This window comes from Sciurus vulgaris (genome assembly GCF_902686455.1).
Source record: "Sciurus vulgaris genome assembly, chromosome: 16".
NCBI lineage: Eukaryota > Metazoa > Chordata > Mammalia > Rodentia > Sciuridae > Sciurus > Sciurus vulgaris.
The window spans coordinates 11,288,536-11,310,886 of NC_136477.1; the positions used below are offsets into that span (position 1 = coordinate 11,288,536).

Here is a 22,351-nt window from a genome sequence, read left to right on the forward strand (position 1 = left end):
ATCATATAGAGAGACTCAGTGAAAATGAAGAAAGTAGTCAATGTGGAGAAATCTTCACCCAGATTCCAGATCGTAATCTGAACAAGAAAATCCCAACTGGAGTAAAATCATATGAATGTAGTGTATGTGGAATAGTCTTCATGCCTCATGCATCCCTTAATAGTCACATCAGGTCTCACACTGGACAGGAAGTATATGAGTATCAGGAATATAAAGGAAAGCCATATAAATGTAAGCAATGTCAGAAAACCTCAAGTTACTGCTACTCTTTCCAAATGGATGACAGCAGTCATATTGGAGAGAAACCTTATGCATATCAGGAGCCTGAGAAAACCTTCATTTCTCTCAGCAACCTTAGTGGGTATATGCTAACACATGCTGGAGGTGGACCCCATAAATGCAACATGTGTGGAAAAGGCTTTCAGTATCCCAGTTCACTTAGAGTACACGAGAGGACTCACACTGGAGAGAAGCCGTATCAGTGTAAGCAGTGTGGGAAGGCCTTCAGCTGTTTGGCTTCAGTTCGAAGACATCAAAGAACTCACACTGGAGAGAAACCCTATAAATGTAAGGAGTGTGGGAAAACTTTTAGTTCACTCTCAGGCCTTCAAGGACACATGATAAGGCACACTGGAGGTGGACCTTATAAATGTAAGGAATGTGGAAAAGCCTTTAACTCTCCCAGTGCACTTAGAAAACATGAAAGAACTCACACTGGAGAGAAACCTTATCCATGTAAACATTGTGGCAAGGCCTTCATTTGCTCAACTTCAGTTCGAAAACATGAAAGGAGTCACACAGGAGAGAAACCCTATGAATGTAAGCAGTGTGGGAAAGCCTACATTTCTCTTTCAGGGCTTCAAGGACACATGATAAGGCACACTGGAGTTGGACCTTATAAATGTAAATTTTGTGGGAAAGCCTTTGGCTTCCCCAGTGCAGTTCTAAGGCATGAAAGTGCGCACGTTGTGTAGAATCCTGTGACTAAAAAGAATGGGAAAGCCTTCATTTCTTCTTCAGGTATTTGAGGGCAAATAATCACACACTGTAGACTGATAGTATAAATGTAAGGTGTCCAAGAAAACCTTTTACTGTCCTAGTTCATTTCAAATACAGAGAAGAATTTGCATTGGAGAGAAACCCTGTGAATGCAATGAATGTGGACTGGCCTTAGACCATCAAAAGCTTTTTTGGAATGCATGAAGGGGCTCATGCTGGAGAAAACCTCTATGAATAAAAAGCAAAGTGAAACCTTCAGTTTTCTAGTTCCTTCGGAAACATGGCAAGAAGCCCTAGGAAGGTAAAAAATGTGATAAAGTCCTTAGTTTCACTTTCTGATACAGGTAAGAGCTCATACTAGAGAGCAACCTTATGAATGTAATAGATGTGGGAAAGCATTCTTATTTCTCACTTTCACATTTATAGAAGAGAGAAACCATGTGGGAAAACTTTTATTCATCACATAAAACTTGAGCATACAAGAGAATGCATAATGGTGAGATATCTTATGAATGTCAGGGTATTAGAATCCCTCTATCCTTCCAGTTCAGTTCAAAGGCATATGTAAATGTTGTAGAAAAGCCTCCAGTGATCCCACATTCTGACCAAAATATATAGGAATACAGAATAAATTCAAACTGAACAGAGGTAGTATTTTCAATATGAATACAAAGGTTATCTGGTTCTTTGAAAACAAAAATTTTCCCTTTTGGGTTCTTTACATTGAGATAATAGTGTATTGAAAGAGAATATTTAAAAGTAATATTAAATATTTGAAAAATATACACAGTGAATTGAAATCCTAATTTTTAAAACCACAGAAGTTTTCAGTTTAGCAAATATTTTGAGTCCTGTGAAAAGTCACACTGTAGGGAAATTCTATGAATATAATATGGAAAGCTCTAGTGAAAGTTAGTTTTGTGTGTAATGCTGAAGAAAATTCCCAGTACAGAAGAAACAATATAAAAATGGTAAAGGCATTTATCATTTTATCACTTTCCCACGTTTATCATTAAAGTGAATCTATAGACCATGGACTTTTCCTTTTGCAAATTAGCACTGGGGTGAGAGCATTCTGTAAGTACCCAGTAAACAATGAATTTAATAGTAGTGTTTTTATTTTTAAGTCAGCTAATAAATGTTTTCTTTTTCCATTCGAAGCATGTTGGGTCTATGTGTGAATTTGATGTATATTTATTATATGCAGGTTGTTTTCATTATTATACAGTTTAATTGTCTGTGATTATTGGGCCACTGGAAAATGAGTTTAATTCTTGAAATTTTTCTACTGCCTACTGTTACCTATTTTATATATTCCAGCTTTCTTATGGGAAACACAATTTTTTTAAAAAATTTGGGGCAAAAATAGCTTAATTCAGTTTTCCCCATTAATAAATAGTTGTCATAAGTTTGTAAGTATGTAATGTTTTATTATATTCTCATGTGAGTTTTCATTTTTTTCCTTACCCTGCTGGATGTTGTTTTCTGTAGGCCTTGTACTTGCTAAATACATGCTCTACCACTGAGCTCAGGCAAGCATGTTACACTCAAGGGTGAGCCTCCGTTAATAAGTGCAGACTTGTTGGAAGAGGAGAGCTCTCACCTCTCAGTCCATCTCCCAGATTTAAGGCACAGTCCTGGGTAGTTGGGAATGGATGAGAAAGTGAAGTTTGCACTTCCCAAGAGGAAAGCTCTCTCTGTGAGCTTGAGGCAGAGGGAGTCTTGTGTTTTGGGCTGGGGAGTCGCCAGCTTCACTGAACTGAGGAAAGGGAACGTGAGTAGCTTTATTTCAAATGCCATGAACTTTCTCCCTTTTACCTAATTTACATAGATTTTCCTAGTGTTTCTCCAGTTGCTCTCTACCCTCAGGGCGTTCCTGGAAGCTTGGCATCTACACCACTTCACTGGGGACTAATCTACAGGGTTCCTCACATTATCCCACCAGATGTCAAGCCCCAGGGTTCTTTCTTTGTATAAGTTGTGTAAGTTTATGCATTTGTTTATTTAGCGAAACTGGAGATAAGTCTTTGTTTTTTGCAGTGCTAGAGATGGAGACTAAGGCCTGGTGCATGCCAGGCAAATAAATGTTTTACCATGGAGCCACATCCTCTTTTTTTTTTTTTTTCTTTTCTTTTTTTCTTTTCTCTTTAAAAGAAAACCAGTAGGAAATAACACCCCCACCTTTTTTTAAATAGAAAACAATGCAAAAACTGAATATGCTAACATAGAACTATGATGACCCAACGCAATGTTCTCTGTGTGCTTAAACTGCTGCACATTTTGATGCACACGTGTTTTCTGGCGCCCAGTTTCTTTTCCAAAATGTGTTCTACGGCCTGACCTCCAGACATACCTGAAGATTTCCTAGGGTTTCTCTTCCACTTTCTCACAAAAATCAGACTGTTCTTATTTTGTTTTGTCTTGTTTTACTTATTGTGGCACTGTAAATGTTTATTTTTTCTCTGAAAGCTTTTATAAGTATTTAGATAAGCACAGTAATAAAATACTTAACTGTTGTAATATGTAAAAATATAGAGAGTCTATAAATAAATACCTGGTCCCCTCTTAGTTTGAGATGCTGCTGTCTCCCTCCACATCTCTCTGGGAACAAATAAACCACATTATTCCTGGGTAGTTAATATGAGGAATGAGGGGCAGATAATTTTAGAGTGGTATTTTGTCTTTCTGGGACAGTGTCCTCTGATAATAGACTGTTTGCATGTGCTTGTCTTCATTATTTTCCTAAAAAAACTGAATCATTTATTACTCAGTCTTTTTTTTGTGTGGCATTGGGTATTGAACCAGGACCTTACACATGCTAGGCAAGCGCTGTACCACTGAGCTATAACTCCCAACCCTTTTTAAATACTATTTTGAAGTCGTCTTGTTAAGTGGCTCAGGCTGGCCTCAGATTTGCAGTCCTCCTGCCTCAGCCTCCTGTAGCTGGGATTATTATGGCCATTCCACCAGGCCTCAGTCATCTTTTCTTTCATATTTTCCAAACATACCCATTTGCCCTTAGAGAAAATGCTGTAGGTCTTACAAATTGAATAAAGATGTTATTTCAGGCTGGGGTTGTGGCTTAGCAGTAGAGCGCTTGCCTAGCACATGTGAGGCACTGGGTTCAATCCTCAGCACCACATAAAAATATTGTGGCCATCTATAACTAAAAAAAAAAAGATGTTATTTCAATTATTTATTTATTTATTTTTGCACATGCTAATAAGCCCATTTTCTTTCACTGAGCTACATCTCTGGCCTCTGTGTTTTCTCTTTTTAGTCATGGGTTCCAATTTTCAGTTATGATTTTATGTCTGGTGCTTTTGCTTAATAATAACACAAGGGAGATGAGAGTAACTCAGAGGCAGAGCATGTGCTTAGCAGTGGGCAAGTCTCTCGTTTCAATCCCCAGCATGACAAAACTAAATAAAAACATGGAAAATACTTATTTTTATAGGGGATTCTGCCATGTACAGTGTGGGTGAGGGCAAGGGTTTCTGTCGGAGGAAGGTGCTGACTGTACATTAGTCACTAAGAAATTTATTTAATTAAACAAACATAGAAGCCAATTATCTTTTTAAATTGAAGGGGGTGTGATGGATTGAGCCATGCCAAGATCTGGCCTCTAGCTATATGGAGAAGCCCACCTTTTCTTTATAGCTGTACAGGTAAAGGGCAACTGGGAGGAGCTTCTCTGAGTAACAGAATGGGGTGGAGTTAGGGAGCCATTTGCTTTAGCGGGACATCCCAGGAGAATCAGCATCTCCTCAGTGGTGAGCCCCTCTGCACAATCACACACCCCAAGCTCTCTGAAACAGTCTCATGACTGCCGGTTCCTGGGAGTCAGACTTCCATGTCCCATGGCTCAGCCAAGCCTGATTCTGCTAGTCATGGATGACTTCCCACATTTCCCCTGCCCTGTACTGGAGATTTAACCCAGGGGTACTTTGCCACTGAGCTACATCCCTAGCCGTTTTAAAATTTTGAGACAGGGTCTCATCAAGTTGCTTAGGGCCTTGCTCAGTTGCTGAGGCTGGTCTTGAACTTGAGATTCTTCTGTCTCAGCCTCCCAAACCACTGGGATTACAGGTGTGTGCCACTGAAGCCAGAATTAAGGACAGGTAGTTAGTGTAGAAATAGGGAATCGGGTCAATTCGAGGAAATGAAGCCATGAAGCCATCTGCCTCTGGAAGTTGGAGACTGCCCCTGGGAGAATGGAATGTCAAGGATCTCCGCAGCCCATTGATTACCAAATTTACCTGTCTTTATCAAGGACTGCAAGCAAGGAGCTGCTAATTAATGCCCCCTGGGCCCTTACCTGCCTGAATCACCTTGGCCCTCCCCCTGCCCATGGCTTTTCACTTAATGCAAAACCAGTCCTAGTCATGTAGGCAGGAAGGAGAGATAAGGGAGGAGAGAACTGGAGAACAAAAGAGAATTTAACCTATAAAAGACGTAGGGTGCACTCAACTTCTTGGGACTTTAGAACATCAGCCATGGCCCCCTTCTTCCTGCCGGGAGAAGTCTCTATTACTCCTTTAATAAAACCTGCTTAATATGCTTGCCTTGGCGTGCTTCTCTAGTGTTCAATCTTCAACATTAGAAGGAGCAGAACTCGTCACCGGTAAACGGCGGTATCACCACCACACCTGGCAATATTTTCAGAGTCTATTCTGTTGTTCTTGGTGGGAGATTTTAATCCACTTCCACTTAAAGTAATCACTCATAAGGGGGTATGTATGTCATCGTCCTAGTTTTCTGTTTTACAGCTCTCATTTCCTGCAGCATTGTCTTTTTTGCAATGAAACAAGTTCCTTTCTCATGTCATTTGTTTATATTAATAAAATCTTTGAAGATCAGGCCTGCAGAAAGACTCATTTAGGTAGTCTCCTGGAGAAAAAAAGTTTATGAATTTGACAGTTTATTTAGGAAAGAATCTTAAACTGAATCTGGATGACAGTTTCCTGCTGGTGAAAATGAAGTGAAAGAATGGACATTTTTTAAAGCTGTTTTATCTCAACTCCCTAAGGTCTCCCTCCCAGTGATGGGAACAAAGCCCTTAAAGCTGTTCCAGGAAACAGCCCCAAACAGAGAGTAAATTGAGCAAGACAGTTATAAGATTACCAGAAACTGTTGACCAGAATCTACGCCCTGTTGTAAAACATTGTGAAACATGTTGTATGTTATCAGCAAACCCAGACCCCCTTTGGAATTTCCCGGCGGCTTTGTTCCCCTTTTTCCCTTCCATGTGCGACCCCTCCCGATGTGTGGTTTCTGCCTTTAGAAACTTGTAAGATTTTCTGCTAGGGACTCAACTCCTGGACTCCTGCGTCACGAATTGGGTCCCAGCGCACTGGAATAAAAGCCTCTTGCTGTTTGCATCAAGTGACACCTCCTGCGGTTGATTGGGGTTGCCATCAATCCGTGGGACAGAGTTAGGGTCTCTTTTTGGGGGGTCTTACAGAAGATGTTAAAAGATGGAGTTTGTTTAAGTCAGCTTTTTTGCCACTGTGACCAAAAGACCTAATGAGAATAATTTTAGAGGAGGGAATGTTTATTTGGTGCTTATGGTTTCAGAGGTCTCAGTCCATAGATGACTGACTGTTGCTCTGCGCCTCAGATGAGACAGAACATCATGGCAGAAGGCTGAGGAGGAGAAAAGCAGCTTAGAACATGGCAGTCAGAAAGCCAGAAAGCTCTGCTCACGCTAGAGGCAGCCCACAGTGACCTACCTCCTCCAACCACACTCTACCTGCCTACAGTTACCACCCAGTTAATCCATTCAAGTTTATTAATGCACTCATTAGGTGAAGGCTCTCATTAACAGTCATTTCACATCTAAACTCTCTTGCATTGCCTCACACATGAGCTTTGGGAGACACCCCTTATCTAAGCCATAACTGCTTCCCCGCTGTGAGGAAAGGACAGCAGGGCATTGTGAGTTCCCAGAGTTAAATTCTTAGGTTTCTCTTCCTCATCAGGGACGGATCCAATCTGGATCATACATTGCAGCAATCAGTCTGGCACCCAAGCTTGGGGATATGTTTCACTTCTGAATGCAGGTTTGCTTGTGAACTGGATGTGAAATAGATTGCTTGCCTAAATTAGTTTGTTTTTCTTTTTGGTTGCCTTATAGTGTATTGTTGCCATAGTTTCGATTTTAAAAAAAGGTTCCAGTTTTTCCGTGCATTTACTCATTTCATCCCCTGTTGGTGTCTTTTATTTTCTTGGTCTAAAATGAATAGATTGTGAGGAAACCTTGAACCTGCTCCCTACAGTCTCTTCCCCACGTGCTGCCCTCTGTAGGACATCAGTTTTGAGGTCCCTCCAGTTCCAGTCTGGCCTCTTCTACCAGAAGCAAGAAGTGTCCCCTGAAGACATCGGTGCCTGCTGCCAAAAGTCTAGAGCAAACGGTGTTAAATGCAAACGTCCTCCCACGGGGAGGAAGCCGGCCAGAGGAGGGCTGTGGTCGAACACCTGTCCTCCTGCAGTTCGGTCGTGGTATCTTATTCCTCGCGTTTCTCCTGTCACTCAGGACCACATAGGCGGGGCCCGGGCGCTGTCCAATCAGGGCCGAGGAGGCTGGGCGGTGTGCACTATCCAATCTCGCGCGGTCCCGAGTGGAGGAAGCGGCGTTCCACAGTCGGGAGGGCGCCTTCCTTCTCCTGGGCGTCTCGGTTCCTGCGGGCGCCCGGGTGACTCTAGGGCATCCTCCGCCGCGCTGTAGACTGTATTGACTGTGGGCCCCATAGGGATGAGAACGGGTGACCCCCAAAGCCGGGAAATGGTGAGTGCGAGGCCGGGCGTCCCTTCACCGGGTGGGACTGGCTAGCTGGAGCCCGCCGGTTCTGGCCGCCGGGGTCCGCCGAGTCGCCGCCGGCGCCGCTCGGTTCTCGGTCTCTGGTCCTCGGTGTGGGCGGGGCCGGACAGGCAGTGGGGACCCGGGCTCGGTGTCCGTCCTGCGCGGGGACTCGCCCTGGCGCGGAGCCCTCTGTGAGCAGCTCCGCCTGGGGCGGAGTGTCGCGGAGACCCCGACTCGCGTGGGGGGCGCGTGCCTCCGTCCTCCCCAGCAAGGACGTTGCCCCTTAGTTTCTAGGTTTATAGGAAGTAGGGTCTCAGTTCCACGACTCCCCCAACCCCCTCCTGTCTCCTAGGGCTGAATATAAATCCTAAATTCCAGATTCCTCCCCTAATTCCCCAACGACAACGTCACCTCTCCACTGTCTTTCATTCTACTTTTCAAGCAAATGCAATATTTTATTTGTCTTCCATTTATCTACAGGCAAAAATAAATAAATGACTTTTTAAAAAAGATTTTTCTGTTTGTACTGTAAGACCCCCAAAAAGGAGACCCTAACTCTGTCCCACGGATTGATGGCAACCCCAATCAACCGCAGGAGGTGTCACTTGATGCAAACAGCAAGAGGCTTTTATTCCAGTGCGCTGGGACCCAATTCGTGACTCACGCAGGAGTCCAGGAGTTGAGTCCCTAGCAGAAAATCTTACAAGTTTCTAAAGGCAGAAACCACACATCGGGAGGGGTCGCACATGGAAGGGAAAAAGGGGAACAAAGCCGCCGGGAAATTCCAAAGGGGGTCTGGGTTTGCTGATAACATACAACATGTTTCACAATGTTTTACAACAGGGCGTAGATTCTGGTCAACAGTTTGTGGTAATCTTATATCCTATATCTCTTAACTGTCTGAGCACTATCTTGCTCAATTTACTCTTCTACGCTCTGTTTGGGGCTGTTTCCTGGAACAGCTTTAAGGGCTTTGTTCCCATCACTGGGAGTGAGACCTTAGGGAGTTGAGATAAAACAGACAGCTTTAAAAAATGTCCATTCTTTCAGTACATGTTTTACCTGAGGGAAAAAAAAGCAAAGAAAAATGACCTGACACTCCTTTGTTTAAAAAAAAAAAATCTTGTGCCTCTCTTTTTGTCTTCCCTAGCACAGATTCCTTATCAGAATGATTTTGGGTTGGTCCCATTTGGAGACTACAGGCACCCTCCTACCTTTTTCTGACTCTGGGTTTCAGAACTGCCTGGGACTGACCCAAGATGTTCACAGCTGCCATTTATCTCTAAGTGTTTAGTGAATGTTGACTTCTGAGTCATTTCTTCCCAGAGAACAGCCTGAGGTAGGGGATGGGTTTCAGGGGAGCAGTTTGGGGACCTGGGACTGGGGCTCTTCCTCCTGGTATATGCTGTCCTACAGAGCTAACCCCTTGAGACACTCACCTTTTCTTCCCTAATCCCACGTTCCATTTCTTGGATTGGTGGTCAGCCAATCAGATGCTGGTATGGAGGGCACTGGACAGACAGAAATGATTCCTGCTCTCTGGGATCTTAAGGTTGAAAGTGTAACCACTTTTTGACCTCTAAAGGCTGAGTCCTTTTTCCCTCCTAATTGTGGAACCCAAACAACAGTAAGTACCCATTGAGCAGTGAGGGAGACTTTTATTCTTGGCCAAGCAAGAGTAGAAGTGGGAGATAAACTAGCAGTTTCAGCAGCCCACCTGAAGAAGAACTTCTGGAAACAGGCATCTTGTCTTCAAAGACTTTGGCAGCGTAAAGAAATTCAGCTAGACCAGCCAGGCAATACAAGGACAGGGCAGGATAACAAAGGGAGAAAAGCTACCTTGAAGACTGAGAAAGCCCACCCTGGGAGGTGGTGCAGGAACCTGAAAAGCAGTGTGCTCTGGGGGCACCTTCCCATGTGTCTTGGGTGGACATTGAGTGCCTTGGTGAGCAGCCGGGGGATGGAGATATGTCCTACAAGGTAGGAGGACCTGACTTGACATTTGAGTCAGAGTTATCTGTTCCAGGTCAGCCTGCCCCTTCTGGTTTTGTCACCTTGAAAAGACTTGTTCACTTGAGCATCAGTTTTATTAAGTATTTCATCAGTAGAGAGTGAAAGATAAAATATTTCCAATGAGGAAATAAAATGGAGATTTCAGGAAAGAAAATCAAAATCTAGTTTTCCATTCCATTTGTTAACAATTCTTACTTGCTTTTTTTCTTCCCCAGAGCATGTATATTACATTTCTTTGGTCTGTGCTTTCATTCAAGTAATTTCAAATGGAATTCCAGAATGTAAACAGGACGGGGGAGGTGGGGAGGATATATTAAAATCTCTCTTCCTTGATGGCTGCAGAAAAATGAATACATTTCCAAAGAATGTCTGTTTGACAAATTGGTGAATTAAAAAAGATTCACCAAGACATTAACCAGTTCTTTTCCTTTGCAGGGTGGATATTTTGTGGGTAAATAACTGTTCTGTTTCCTGAGTGATGGGAGTATCTGGCATTATTCATAAAAAGCCCTTGCATACCATACCTTAGTTTATGCAGATGAGGTGACTCAGGTAGTACTCCTTTTTAGTTTCCTTGTAGAGGCAAGTGACCAGGAAGACCAAAAACATGGAGGGTTGGAACTTTCATCTCTATCCCTCTGCTTCTGGAAGGGAAGTCCTAACCTAAACTGGAGGTTAGGTCCTTTAAAAACACCAGAGACATTCGGGGGGCTTGCCAGTTGGTGAACACCTTGATGGGGGTATCAATGGCATGTTTGAGAGATCCTGAAAGGTTTGCTCTTCTCCCTCCCTTGGCCACTTCCCTTACCCCAGATGTCACTTCTCTTTGACTGTTCCTGAGATGCTGCCTTTATGATAAATCAGTAAACATAGTATCTGTTCTGCTCAGTTCCCTGACTAGTTGTAGCAAATAATGGAATTTGAGAAGCTAGTTGTGGGGAACCAAAATTATTGGCAATTGCTGAGAATTAGGAGTGGCCACCATGGTCTGGGATTGAGCTCTGAACTTGTGGGGCCTCTGCTAACTAGATGGTGTCAGATTTGAAATGTTAGATGCCCAGTTGGTGTTGGACAATTGGAAAATTGGTTGGTATTAATACAGCAAACACTCCACGTTTGATTTCAGAATTGGTTAAAAAGAAAAAAAAAAAAAAAGACATCACGTTGCTGGGAACGTGCAGCTTGATGGTCACACACATGCTTAGCAAGCACACAGACCTTGGACTCTCTGCCCAGTACCCCCCAACCCCCACCAGAAAAAAGTAGGGTCAGTTGAGGTACCAGAATTGAATTTCCTGAATTATTACCTAGGAGTAAGCCCCCTGCCTCGACCCAGGCTACACCTGTGCAGGAGAGTGGTCTCCAGGCTTGGAGTGTGTTTCCCACCTTCTGAGTGTGGGTCTCTTTGTGAACTGTGGGCGAAGCAGGCCGCTTCCCGGAGGTGCTTCTCCTCTGTTCCCTTTGTGGAATTTTGCTGCCACTGAATCGCACTGTGTCCATGTACTTGAGCTAGGTATTCCGTGGTGTGGGTGTAAGAGTTTTTTATTTCCTTGGTTGACAGTCTGAGTGAATGATGAGGTCTGAAGAAGCAAAGAGAAATCCAAAGAAGAATGTTTGTTCTGTCCTAAGTTTATATAATATAAACTGTTCTGCTATGACTTCTGATGCCACTGCCCTGATTCTTGTCATTATTCTTCCAAACTTGCCATCTATTTATCAGGAAACTGAATTTTACGTCTTAGTTTTCATATTATGCAGAAGGACTTTTCTTGTGCTTTCGTTACCTCAGTCTGTTACACACATGCTGTGGGGTGCAGCTCACCCTGTTCATTCACTATGGCTGCTGAAGGATTTGTGTTGTTCTGTTACAGTGTGTGTGAGAGTTACAGACCACCAGCTATGGAGCCAAATCGAAAACCAGGCAAGGAACTGAGAGCAGACTAGCTAGCGCCGCAAAGAACTCGCAGCACTTGAATTTTGGAAGCACAGGGTTTATAAAGGCAAAACCACCAGGACAGTTGAGCCGGATGTAGGTCAGAAACACCTTGTTGAGACATTTTTACATGAAAGAATTGTTTTGACTGTACATTTCAGAGTTATTTTTGTTATATGTCAGGGCCAAGGGAAGGTCCTAATGTACTGTCAACATAGATACAGAAAAGAAAACATGTTCAGCATGCATAAAATGGAGTCAGGTCAGAACAAAATGGCATTACTTTGGTTCTTTTACTTTCATTTCCAAGGTTTTTTCTATAACTCCCTAATACTGGGGATTGAACCTAGAGGTGCTCTGCCACTGAGCTCCATCCGCAACTCTTAAAAGAACTTTTTTTTTTTTTAAATTTTGAGACAAAGAGTCTTGCTTACTTGCGTAGGCTTCCCTCAGGTTTGTGATCCTCCTGCCTCAGCCTCCTGAGTGGCTGGGATTACAGGTGTGTGCCACCATTGTTCATCTCTACGTTGTTTAATGTTGACAACTCTTAAGGTATATGTTTTTGTTAAACCAATAATATTAATCTAGTCTTTCTTACCAAAGATTTACGTGAGTCTTATGAACTTGAAAAACATTTGGCGAACCAAGAGTCAGAGTCCAAAGGATTAATTCTTCCAAATGTTTTCTACGGTTAACCCAAATTTGGAAATTTCGTCTCTACTTCTTCTTTCTCCTCCTCCTTTTTTTTTTTTTTTTTTGGTGGGGGGCAGTTTGGGGGTTGAACCCAATGGTGTTCTACCACTAAGAAATATCCCTGGTCCTGTTAGTTTTTTATTTTGACACAGTCCTGCTAAATTGCTGAGACTAGCCTTGAACTTTCACCCTTCCTGCTTCAGCTCCTGAGTAGCTGGTGTGACTTCAGGTTCTTTCTTAATGGTTTAGTTTTTTTCTTATGAGAAAACTCAGTCTGTTCTTTCATCAACAAACATTTGCCTATAATTCTCTTTTACCAGGGGCACATAGACTTCCTTGAATATATATTTCTCTATTTAATATTTACTCAAAGTACCATTTCCAGAGGTTTTACATGGTTTGTTTTCTTAAAATTTTTGCCATTTTTATTTGAGTAAAACACTGTATTTTTGGAAATTGGGCCCCAGGGTGGTGTATTTTTGTAAGCTTTTTATGTTTATAGGTTGCTGGGAATTGAACCCAGGGCCTCATATAAGCTGAACCACTCTCCAGCCCCTGCCATGCCTTTTTTAAAAAAAATTTTAGATGTTGATAGGCCTTTATTTTATTCATTTATGTATATGTGGTGCTGAGAATCGAACCCAGTGCCTCACACATGCTAGGCAAGTGCTCTATCACTGAGCCACAACTCCAGCCCTCTGCCATGCTTTTAATGTGATAAATGCTTATTACATTCAGAAGCTGTGTGCTTCCTTACTCATTGCTGGATATTACTGTTTCTCCTTATAAGAATAATGTATCATTTGCAGGCAAAGATGCAGCCAAGCAGCACAGCTGTGTGGGGCAGGGTGGAGATGGCATGGCCACAGCCACTGTGACCTTCCCCCAAATGCTTCGGTAGAGCAGACACGGCAGGATGTATAATGTAAAAGAACTTGCCCTTGCTGTAATCCCATCCACACAGGAGGCTGAGGCAGTGGGTTGCAAATTCAAGGTCAGCCTAGGTCACTTAGCAAGACCCTGTCTAAAAACAAAACAGAAAAAGGGCTGGGGATGTAGTTTAGTGATAGAGCATTGGGTTCAGTCTCCAGTACACCCCCTCCCCTGAAAAAAAAAAAAAAAAAAAAAAGAGCTTGCCTTCATTGAAGGTGTCAGGCAGGCTTCTGGACAGAAAAGGAACACTGACACTCTTCAGACCTGAAAGCCCAGCAGTCACCAGACAGGAGCAGCTGTGGGCCAACTCCCACTGTGCGTGAGGATGGTGCATCCAGCTTAGATGAGGTGGCTGTCTGAGTGAAGAGTGGAGTCTTTCTCTGTGAGATTCTAGATTCACTTGAGTCAGGGAACAGATGGCAAATGCACTTTTCATTCCTACTTTTGTTCTTTTAAAGAGCAGTCAAATTATTTTTAGGATACTGGGAATTAAACCTAGGGGTACTCTACCACTGAGCTATATCCCCAGCCCTTATTTATTTATTTATTTATACAAGTTCTCACTAAGTTGCTGAAGATGGCCTCCAACTTGTGATCCTCCTGCCTCAGCCTCCCAAGTTGCTGGGATGGTAGGCATATGCCCTGCACCTAGCCAGATTCCAGTTTTGGATGTTTGGTGACAGTTGAAGCTTCAACCTTCTGTCTTTCCCCTGTGCCCACACCTTGACAAACTGCAGGAAAAGCTTGAGGCTTCTATATCTAGCTCTAGCCAGAGATTCAAACTACATGAGCCCTTACCTGTTTGCATGAACTCTTGCCCTGTCCTACCTCCCAATTCCAGTGTGCCCTTTCCTTGCCTTCCTCAAGCCATTTTCCATCTGTTTGACAGGCCTACTCTGTTCTCCCCAAAGACTAAAGTTAAGAAAGTAATAAATAATTTCATCCTTTCTTGAAATATATATGATTGTCCATTCCAGCATCTGAACCAAATTTTGGGTGACCCACCTGCTTTTAAAGATGACCAAAAAATGATAGAAAATTGAAGATGATACATATATTATGGTCCACAACAGTAACAATATTATTGTTCTATTGATAAACCCTGTAGATCTTTTCAACATCAAAATCTGCCCTCTTTATTTCTGAAGATGAATGTGATGATGCTTTTATATAGCCTGTTCTTTCCAAATATGTACTTGTAACTAATGTTTGCTTAAGTCATGAATAGCCTCCATTAGTGTCAGTACTTATACCAGGTCTGGAGGGATCCAGATGTAAGCTTCCAAATGTTCTCTCTTAGTGCAATCACCGTGATAGGCTCCATCCTTTTTATAGTGTATGTAAAAAGGCTTCTGCCAGGCAAGCATGTTAGACATGCCATGACCACAGTGCTTTTGGAAGATTTACAATGTAGACATACTCTGCCTAACATGTTTTAAAAGTCTCCAAACTCTTGGGGCTGAGAATGTAGCTTTGTGGCACAGAGCACTCACGTAGCATGTGAGTTCAGTTCTCCAGTACTGGGGTAAAAAAGTATGACTCTCAGAAGGAAAACAGGAACACAGTATGCCCCGTATTGTTTGCATGAACAGTTTAGGTACAGTGAGCTGCTCTTATCAGTAGTTTGGCGAGGTCCTTTCTAAGATCTCTGTGTTGTGCCCAGCAGCTTGAGACCCCACAAAGACCACCAGAGACCACGATCAATGCAAGCAACAAAGAGTCATTTATTAGCAAGCTCGAGCCTGGTCCTCTGCGCACTCGGTAACCGGTGACGCTAAGAGGCCCTGAGCCTTTGTTCAACAGGCCTTTTATAATGAAAAGCCAACAGTTTTATAGTGTTCTTTTTAATTGGTTAACATTTGAACAGCTAAACATTAGTCCTCCTCTGGTTGAGTCCTGCCAATCTATTTGATTCTCATTGGGTCCCACCAGAACTGAACGGTCCTAGAGGAAGAAGGGAGGAGGGAAGGGGTGAACTATGCAGGAGATGAGTTGGAGTTAGGCCCCCCGTCCTTGTAGATAAGGTTTCTAGGCAGCTACACATTTCTCAGACAAATATTTCTTAACAACCTCGATAAGCACGGGGGCCTAGCAGTCCTGTTTGCACTGTATTGGCTTTTGAGGGTGCAGTCACAACTGCCTGCATCCTGGTGATTAAGACAGTTAGCTGCACAGATATCACCCTGTTCTCAACATCTGTACCCAGATACCTGTGAACTATGAACTTTGTGAGCAGGCATTTCTAAGCATAAACATCTCCACAGCAGTTAGTCAGACTTTGTTACCAGTAAGCAGTAAAATGAGGCATGATAGTGCACACCTGTAACCCCAGCAACTCAGGAAGCTGAGGCAGCAGGATCACAAGTTCCAGGCCTGCCTCAGCAATTTAGCAAGTCCCTGTCTCAAAAACAATAGTGTTAACCATGTAGCTCAGTGGTAGAGAGCCCCAGGGTTTCATCCTAGTACCACCCTCCCCCCACCAAATGGCAAGCAGTACAGAGCCACAATGCAGAGGAACCGAGACTGAAGCAGCATAATTTACTTCTTGGATCCAAGACTGGTCTTCTGTCATACCGATGCTTTGCTAAATAGGGCAATTCTAGCATTGGGGTTGCTGTATGGGAACCTTTTCTCCAAACCCTGCACATGGACACCTGTCCGGAGCCCTGCCTTGCCTCACCTCATGGTCACGCCCCCTGCCTCACCTCATGCTGAGCTAAGATGGCGCCTGCTGGATGCTGGCGGGGTGTGCCTCTACCTGCACACACAACTGTCAGACTATACCAGGTGCATCAGACTAGATTGCGTGGTGCTTCATGATTGGCCAACTACACTTCCTTATTTGAGTTCTGGTGCGAGACTAGCCTTGCCTTCGCGCGCTTTCCCCTGATTGGTTTTTGTACTTTATATTAACTGTATTTATTCCCCTAATAAACAAGACTTGATCAGGCTTTTGTCTTGTCTCCATTTCCCATGTCTCTTGTCTCTCCCAATCCCCGCTCCCACCTCCAGGTTCCCGTTGAAGTCCTGTGGGTCGGGACAGACATCTGTGTTAATTATGTTTTTTTAAAAAGCAGTGTTTTTGGGAATTGTGTGGTTGAGGAATTCTTGTGCTCAAGGGCTGGGTTGGCATGATCATGCGTCTGGGAGAGAGTTACAGGAATAATAACTTGTAGCTTGAATGGTAGGGAATCCAGCTTCCTGAAATTGAGAAAGGAGGATTTTAGGTTTGAGTGTTTTGTTTATTTTCCCAGATTTTCACCATGGGAAAATTCACCACCAGATCATTGTGGATATCCAGGCTTTGCAAAATGTAATCATTATCTTCTTGAGGGTCAGCCAGGCCCAGGGTTCTTTACCAGGGTTCTGCAGGAAAGCATTCCTCTGGTGTTTTATCTCAGGATGTATGTGTATGTGTGCTAAAAGCCCATGGGAAGTAACCTGAGGCTTGGGAGTACAGGGATTATGTGGAAGTCTAAATTGTCTTGCCTTTTCCCTCATTTGTTAGCTCTCTCTTAGCCCCATAAACTAGTACAGAGGGGCTGTCTTGTAGCTCAGCAGAATGTGTATTTAGCATGCACAAGGCCCTGGGTTCAGTCCCTAGCACCTCAAAAAAAAAAAATCATAGAAAAAGAAACATAGCATCTGTGATACATGTTACACAAACAAATTAAAATCATTTTCCCCAAAAATGTTTTCATTCAGCTAGCTGGATCTGGAGTACTGTAGGACAGGTTCCTGCTGGACCATGTTACATGTTAGGTTTCCACATACTTAGCTGGTCTCTCATGTTTGGTGATGGGAATAAATGAAAGGGCTTCCACTTCTTTTGTTTTTCTTTTATTCGTGAAAATCTCATGCAGTTCTGACCTTGTTTAATGGAGTAGTGAGTGATATGATGGGTAATAAGAAAGGAAATGAAAGTATTTTCCTCAATAGGAACTGATGGTCTTAAAATGGAAATATTTGTTTCACTTGTATAGCATTTCCCTTATTTCTCCAAGGTGTACTGGACCCTGTGTATTCAGAGAACATGAATTCTTGTGGGAACTTCTAAATTGAGTATAGGCTTCAAGTGCTCTCACACCCCTATACACTTGTGTGTGATGTTTCAGGACTCAGTGACTCTTGAGGATGTGGCTTTGAACTTCAACCAGGAGGAGTGGACCTTGCTAGATCCTTCCCAGAAGAAACTCTACAGAGATGTAATGTGCGAAACCTTCAGGCACCTGACCTCTGTAGGTAATGGTGACATCATTCCTTCAATTAGGTAAAGAAAATATGTTTCATACTTATTAATAATATTTCAAGATCTAGAATGTAGAGAGGGTATAGTTTGGTAAGTAAACCAGACATGGTAACAACTAGTTCATTTTGGACTTCGAATCTAATAATTTTTCCATAATTATTAATAATTTATTCTCTTCCTCAGTTCACATTTTAGGGAAAAAATCAGAAGACCAGATGGTTGACAGTCAGTACAATAACCATGAAAGAAATAACAGGTGAGTGTAAAAAAAGTAATGCAAGAAACTCGTATGTCCTGAATTTTTTTTTTACAAGAAAGAGACAACAACAAAAGCTTAACTTCAAATTTCTTTATTAGAAACTTTCCACCAAAAATCTTTTCTTAAAAGTGACATTGAGGGGTTGGGGGTGGGGATATAGTTCAGTGGTGAAGAGCATATTCTGCATGCATAAGGCCCTGGATTCAATCCCCAGCACCACAAAACAGTGACACCAATCTTCAGAGTCTGAAAAATAATTCACTGTGTAACTGTGTAAGGAAACCTGATTTATGAATACCAGTTTTGATAATAGCTGAGGTTGAACTCTCTTCCTGGGCATTCATTCAGTCTATCTGTTCCCAAGTAAGTCAAAGCAAAAAATGTTTAACTTTCTCTGAAAATGGTAAAAATATAATTTTAATACCTGAGTAAATATAAAATCATAAAGTTAAAAAGGCTATTAAGAATATCCTTCTGATTTGTTGTGACAGTGATATGGTGGAGAAAGAGTGTGAAGGTAATCCTGGTGGTGAAATCTTCAGCCACATTCCACATCTTACTTTGAAAAAGAAAACTCCCAGAATAAAACCATATGAATCTGGTGTGCGTGGAACAGTCTCCATGCATCATTCATTTTTGAACAAGCACTCAAGATCTCACACTGGACACAAACCAAAGGAGTGGAGAGACTATGTAGAGAGGCCATATACATGTAAGGAATGTGGGAAAGCCTTCAGGTATGGCTGTTATCTTAGAATACATGGAAGGATCCACACTGGAGTGAGACCCTATGAGTGTAAACAGTGTGGGCAGACCTTCACATATCACCAGACCTTGCAGGCACACGAAAGGACTCACGCTGCAGAGAAGCCCTGTGAATGTAAACAGTGTGGGAAAGTGTTCGTTTCTCTCATGTCTTATCAAAGACATCAGAGGATTCACATTAGAGAAAAACCCCATGAATGTAAGAAATGTGGTAGAGCCTTTATTTATCTTGCAAGCTTTCAAAGACACGTGATAACTCATAGAGATGAACCTTATAAACACATAAAATGTGGGAAAGCCTTTGACCATCCCAGTTCATTTCAAGTACATGAAAGAACTCACACTGGACAGAAACCCTATACGTGTAAGGAATGTGGGAAAGCCTTTATTTCTCTCACACGTGTACAATGTCACATGTTTGTTCACACTGAAGGTGAATCTTACAAGTGTAAGAAATGTGGGAAAGCCTTTGACTGTCCCAGTTTACTTCAAGTACATGAACGAACTCACACTGGAGAAAAACCCTATGAATGTAAGGAATGTGGGAAAGCCTTTATATCTCTTACGCGTGTACGGAATCACATGATTATTCACAATGAAGATGGACCTTATAAATGTAAGGAATGTGGGAAAGCCTTTGACTATCTCAGTTCACTTCAAGCACATGAAAAAACTCACACTGCAGTGAAACCCTATGAATGTAAGCAGTGTGGGAAAGCCTTCGTTTCTCTCAAACGTTCAAACACACATGGTTCTTCACACTAGAGATGGACCTTATAAATGTAAGAAATGTGGAAAAGCCTTTCTCTATCCCAGTTTATTTCAACGACATGAAAGAACTCACTGGAGAGAAACCCTATAATTGCAAACAGTGTGGGAGAGCCTTCACTTCTTCCAGTTCTTTGCAGATGCATGAAAGAACTCATACTGAAGAGAAGCCCTATATGTGTCAACAATGTGGGAGAGCCTTCAGTTACTCCAGTTGTTTTAGAAGACATGAAAGAATGCATGCTATAGAAACCTCTGTGAATGTTAAAAACTGAGGGGAAAAAATCTTCAGTTACCATATGACTTTGCAAGCCAGGCATGCTGACATGCCTGTAATTCCAGGGACTTTAAAAGAGGCTGAGGTAAGAGGATCTTGTCTCAAAAAAAAAAAAAAAAAAAAAAAGTTTGCATCTGAGTTTTCCAGTACATGAAATAAATCACTTTGGAGTGGAAGCTTTAGAAAGAAAGGAGTATGGGAAGCTATCATTTACTTCTCAAGTAAATACAACATGCCACCAAGTAAATACATGGTGGACCTTATAAAGGGAAGGAATATGAGAAAGTATTCAATTGTCCCAGTTTGTTTCAAATACATGAAAGTACCTGCATAAGAGAGAAGCTCCAGGGATGTAAATTAAGTGATTAACAACTAGGATAGTTGTTCCAGTTTATTTTGAATACATAGGAGAATTCAGTCTGGAGCCAAACAACAAACCTATTGTTTTCTCAGTTACTCAGTAGGCTGAGGCAGAAGTATCAAAAGTTTGAGGCAAGCATGGACAAATTAGCAAGACCCTGTCTCAAAATTTAAAAACAGGGCTGGGAATGAGTGGTAAGAGCCTACATGCTCGGGACCATGAGTTCAATACCACATAAACAAACAAACAAACAAAAAAACCCCAAACTGGAGAGCAACCCAGTTCATGTAAACAATGTGAGGTAGTGTTCATGTATTGGAATGAAGCCACGTTCTAAGGAATGTGGTCAAGCCTTCAGTAGTCTTACTTCATCTTGAAACCAAGGAGCAGTCACATAAGAGGGAACTACTGATTGTAAGCTGTGTGGGAAAGTACTCATTGCACACTTAGAAAAATGTGAGAATGTGCTGTGTGGAAACTCCAGTGGTGTCAAAAATAGTGGAAACTTTAATTTTAACAAAAGTGATTTGTAAACTCCCATTGCAGAGAATGCTGGAAATGTTAAGTAATGTGAGAAGATCTGATACAAATTAATAAGAATAAATACGTTTCTAGTGCTTCATACTGAATGTATCTTGACTGTGGGTTTCTACTTTGCAGAAACTTTTAAGATGAGGTAGTTCTGTAGGTCATCTTTAAATGGGGTTTGTAAATTTAATAGTGATTTTGTTTTCGTGGTGCTGGGGATGGAACCCAGGGCCTCGTGATGCTAGTAGGCAAGCACTCTACCATCCTCAGGTCCCATTTTGAAGTTTTTTGGATCTGTATGGAAACTGAAAAGGCAGGCAGGTTTAATTTTCATACAATTTTAAAGTTGTTTTGTCAGAGCCTTTGAAAAATGACCCTGTTGGTATTTATGGTGGGTAGCCGCTGCTTCATGTGGCATATTCTGGATATATCTTACTGATTTTTAAATTGTACCTTCATTCTGAGAAAAGCTTCCTTTATTTTATTTTGGTTGAAAGGGCCTCAGTCTATTTTTTCTTGCTAATAAACATTTGTCATAAATCTATAAGTTTGTTAGGTTTTTCCAGTATAATCTCAGGTGAGTCGCCATTGCTATTTAAGAGGATGCTCAAAACCACCACTAATTGCTTGACTTACATTTTCTAAAAGGTACAGGTTTCACTGACATCTTTATAAATCTTACATCAAAGTATCCATCACAACTTGGGTTTCCCTGCAAGGCCTTCTAGTAGACATTGTAGTGAACAAAGCCATAGAAATATCCTTGTCCCCTTGAAGGGGCCATTCTAGGAGATAAGAAGACAAGCAAAAATACACAGGGGATGGTATGGTGGTTATTCCTAAGGAGGAAGAGGAATTGGAGGAGGAACGCAGAGACCTGGATTATGAGTGTGTCTGCAGGTATCTGTTCATCTCTGGGTCACTACTTCTCTGGATTCGTGAGTTTGTGTGTCTATATGTTGGTGTATGTTCAGAGACCAAGTCTGTAATTTTTATATTTCTGTTACGGTTATAGGCCATTTAAAATCTGCCTAATATTGCTGGTAGCACCTCCCTCTGTTGAATCAAAGCAGCAAGAGCAAGCCATGCATGGTGCCACATACCTATAATCCCAGCTAAAACAGGAGACTAAGGCAGGAGAATTGCAAGTTTGAGGCCGGCCGACCACTTAACTAGACTGTCTCAAAAAGAGCTGGGACACTTGACCAGACCCTGTCTCAAAAAGAGCTGGGGAGTGGGCTGGGGATATAGCTCACTGGGTAGAGTGTTTGCCTCGCAAGCACAAGGCCCTGGGTTCAATCCCCAGCACCACAAAAAAAAAAAAAAAAAAAAAAAAAAAAAAAAAAAAAAAAAAAAAAAAAGAGCTGGGGATGTAGCTTAGTGGTAGAGCACTTGTCTAGCATGTGCTAAGCCCTGGGTCCCATCCTCAGTACTGGGAGGGAGGGAGGGAGGGGAATGAGCAGACATCCTTGTTTTGTTTGATCTGAGAGAGGAAGTGTCTTTGCTATGACTTGGATCTGGAATATCCCCCAAAGACCTGTTTTAAAGGCTTTGTCCCCAGCTAGTGGCCCTGTTGTGAGGTGGTGGTTTTTAAGAGATGAGACCTAATGGGTCATTGTGGGGGCTGCCATGGAAGGGGATTTTGGGACTGTGGTCTCTTTATCTGCCCAGCTGCTATAAGGTGAGTAGTTTTGCTCCAACATGTGTTTCTGCCATGATGTGCTGCCTCACCACAGGCCTGAAAGCAGTGGGGCCAACTGACATGGACTGA

The 22,351-nt window shown here is 42.3% G+C and overlaps 3 long non-coding RNA genes across 3 annotated transcripts in view; 1 reads left to right on the top strand and 2 right to left on the bottom strand.

The window, feature by feature from the left end:
* Positions 1 to 1,838: 1,838 nt before the first annotated feature.
* LOC306646592 overlaps positions 1,839 to 22,351 on the bottom strand; it is an 82,987-nt gene continuing 62,474 nt past the window's right edge. The window contains exon 2 of the long non-coding RNA XR_013759890.1: positions 1,839 to 4,159. This is a non-coding gene — a long non-coding RNA (uncharacterized lncRNA). The remainder of the gene's footprint in view (positions 4,160 to 22,351) is intronic.
* Positions 6,482 to 21,904, top strand: LOC306646587. Its single transcript, XR_013759883.1, has 4 exons — positions 6,482 to 7,786; positions 17,489 to 17,615; positions 17,818 to 17,878; positions 18,373 to 21,904. It is a non-coding gene; the product is annotated as an uncharacterized lncRNA (long non-coding RNA).
* Positions 14,817 to 17,482, bottom strand: LOC306646590. The gene is made up of 3 exons (XR_013759888.1): positions 16,419 to 17,482; positions 15,568 to 16,027; positions 14,817 to 15,019 (listed from the first exon to the last, which is right to left on the bottom strand). It is a non-coding gene; the product is annotated as an uncharacterized lncRNA (long non-coding RNA).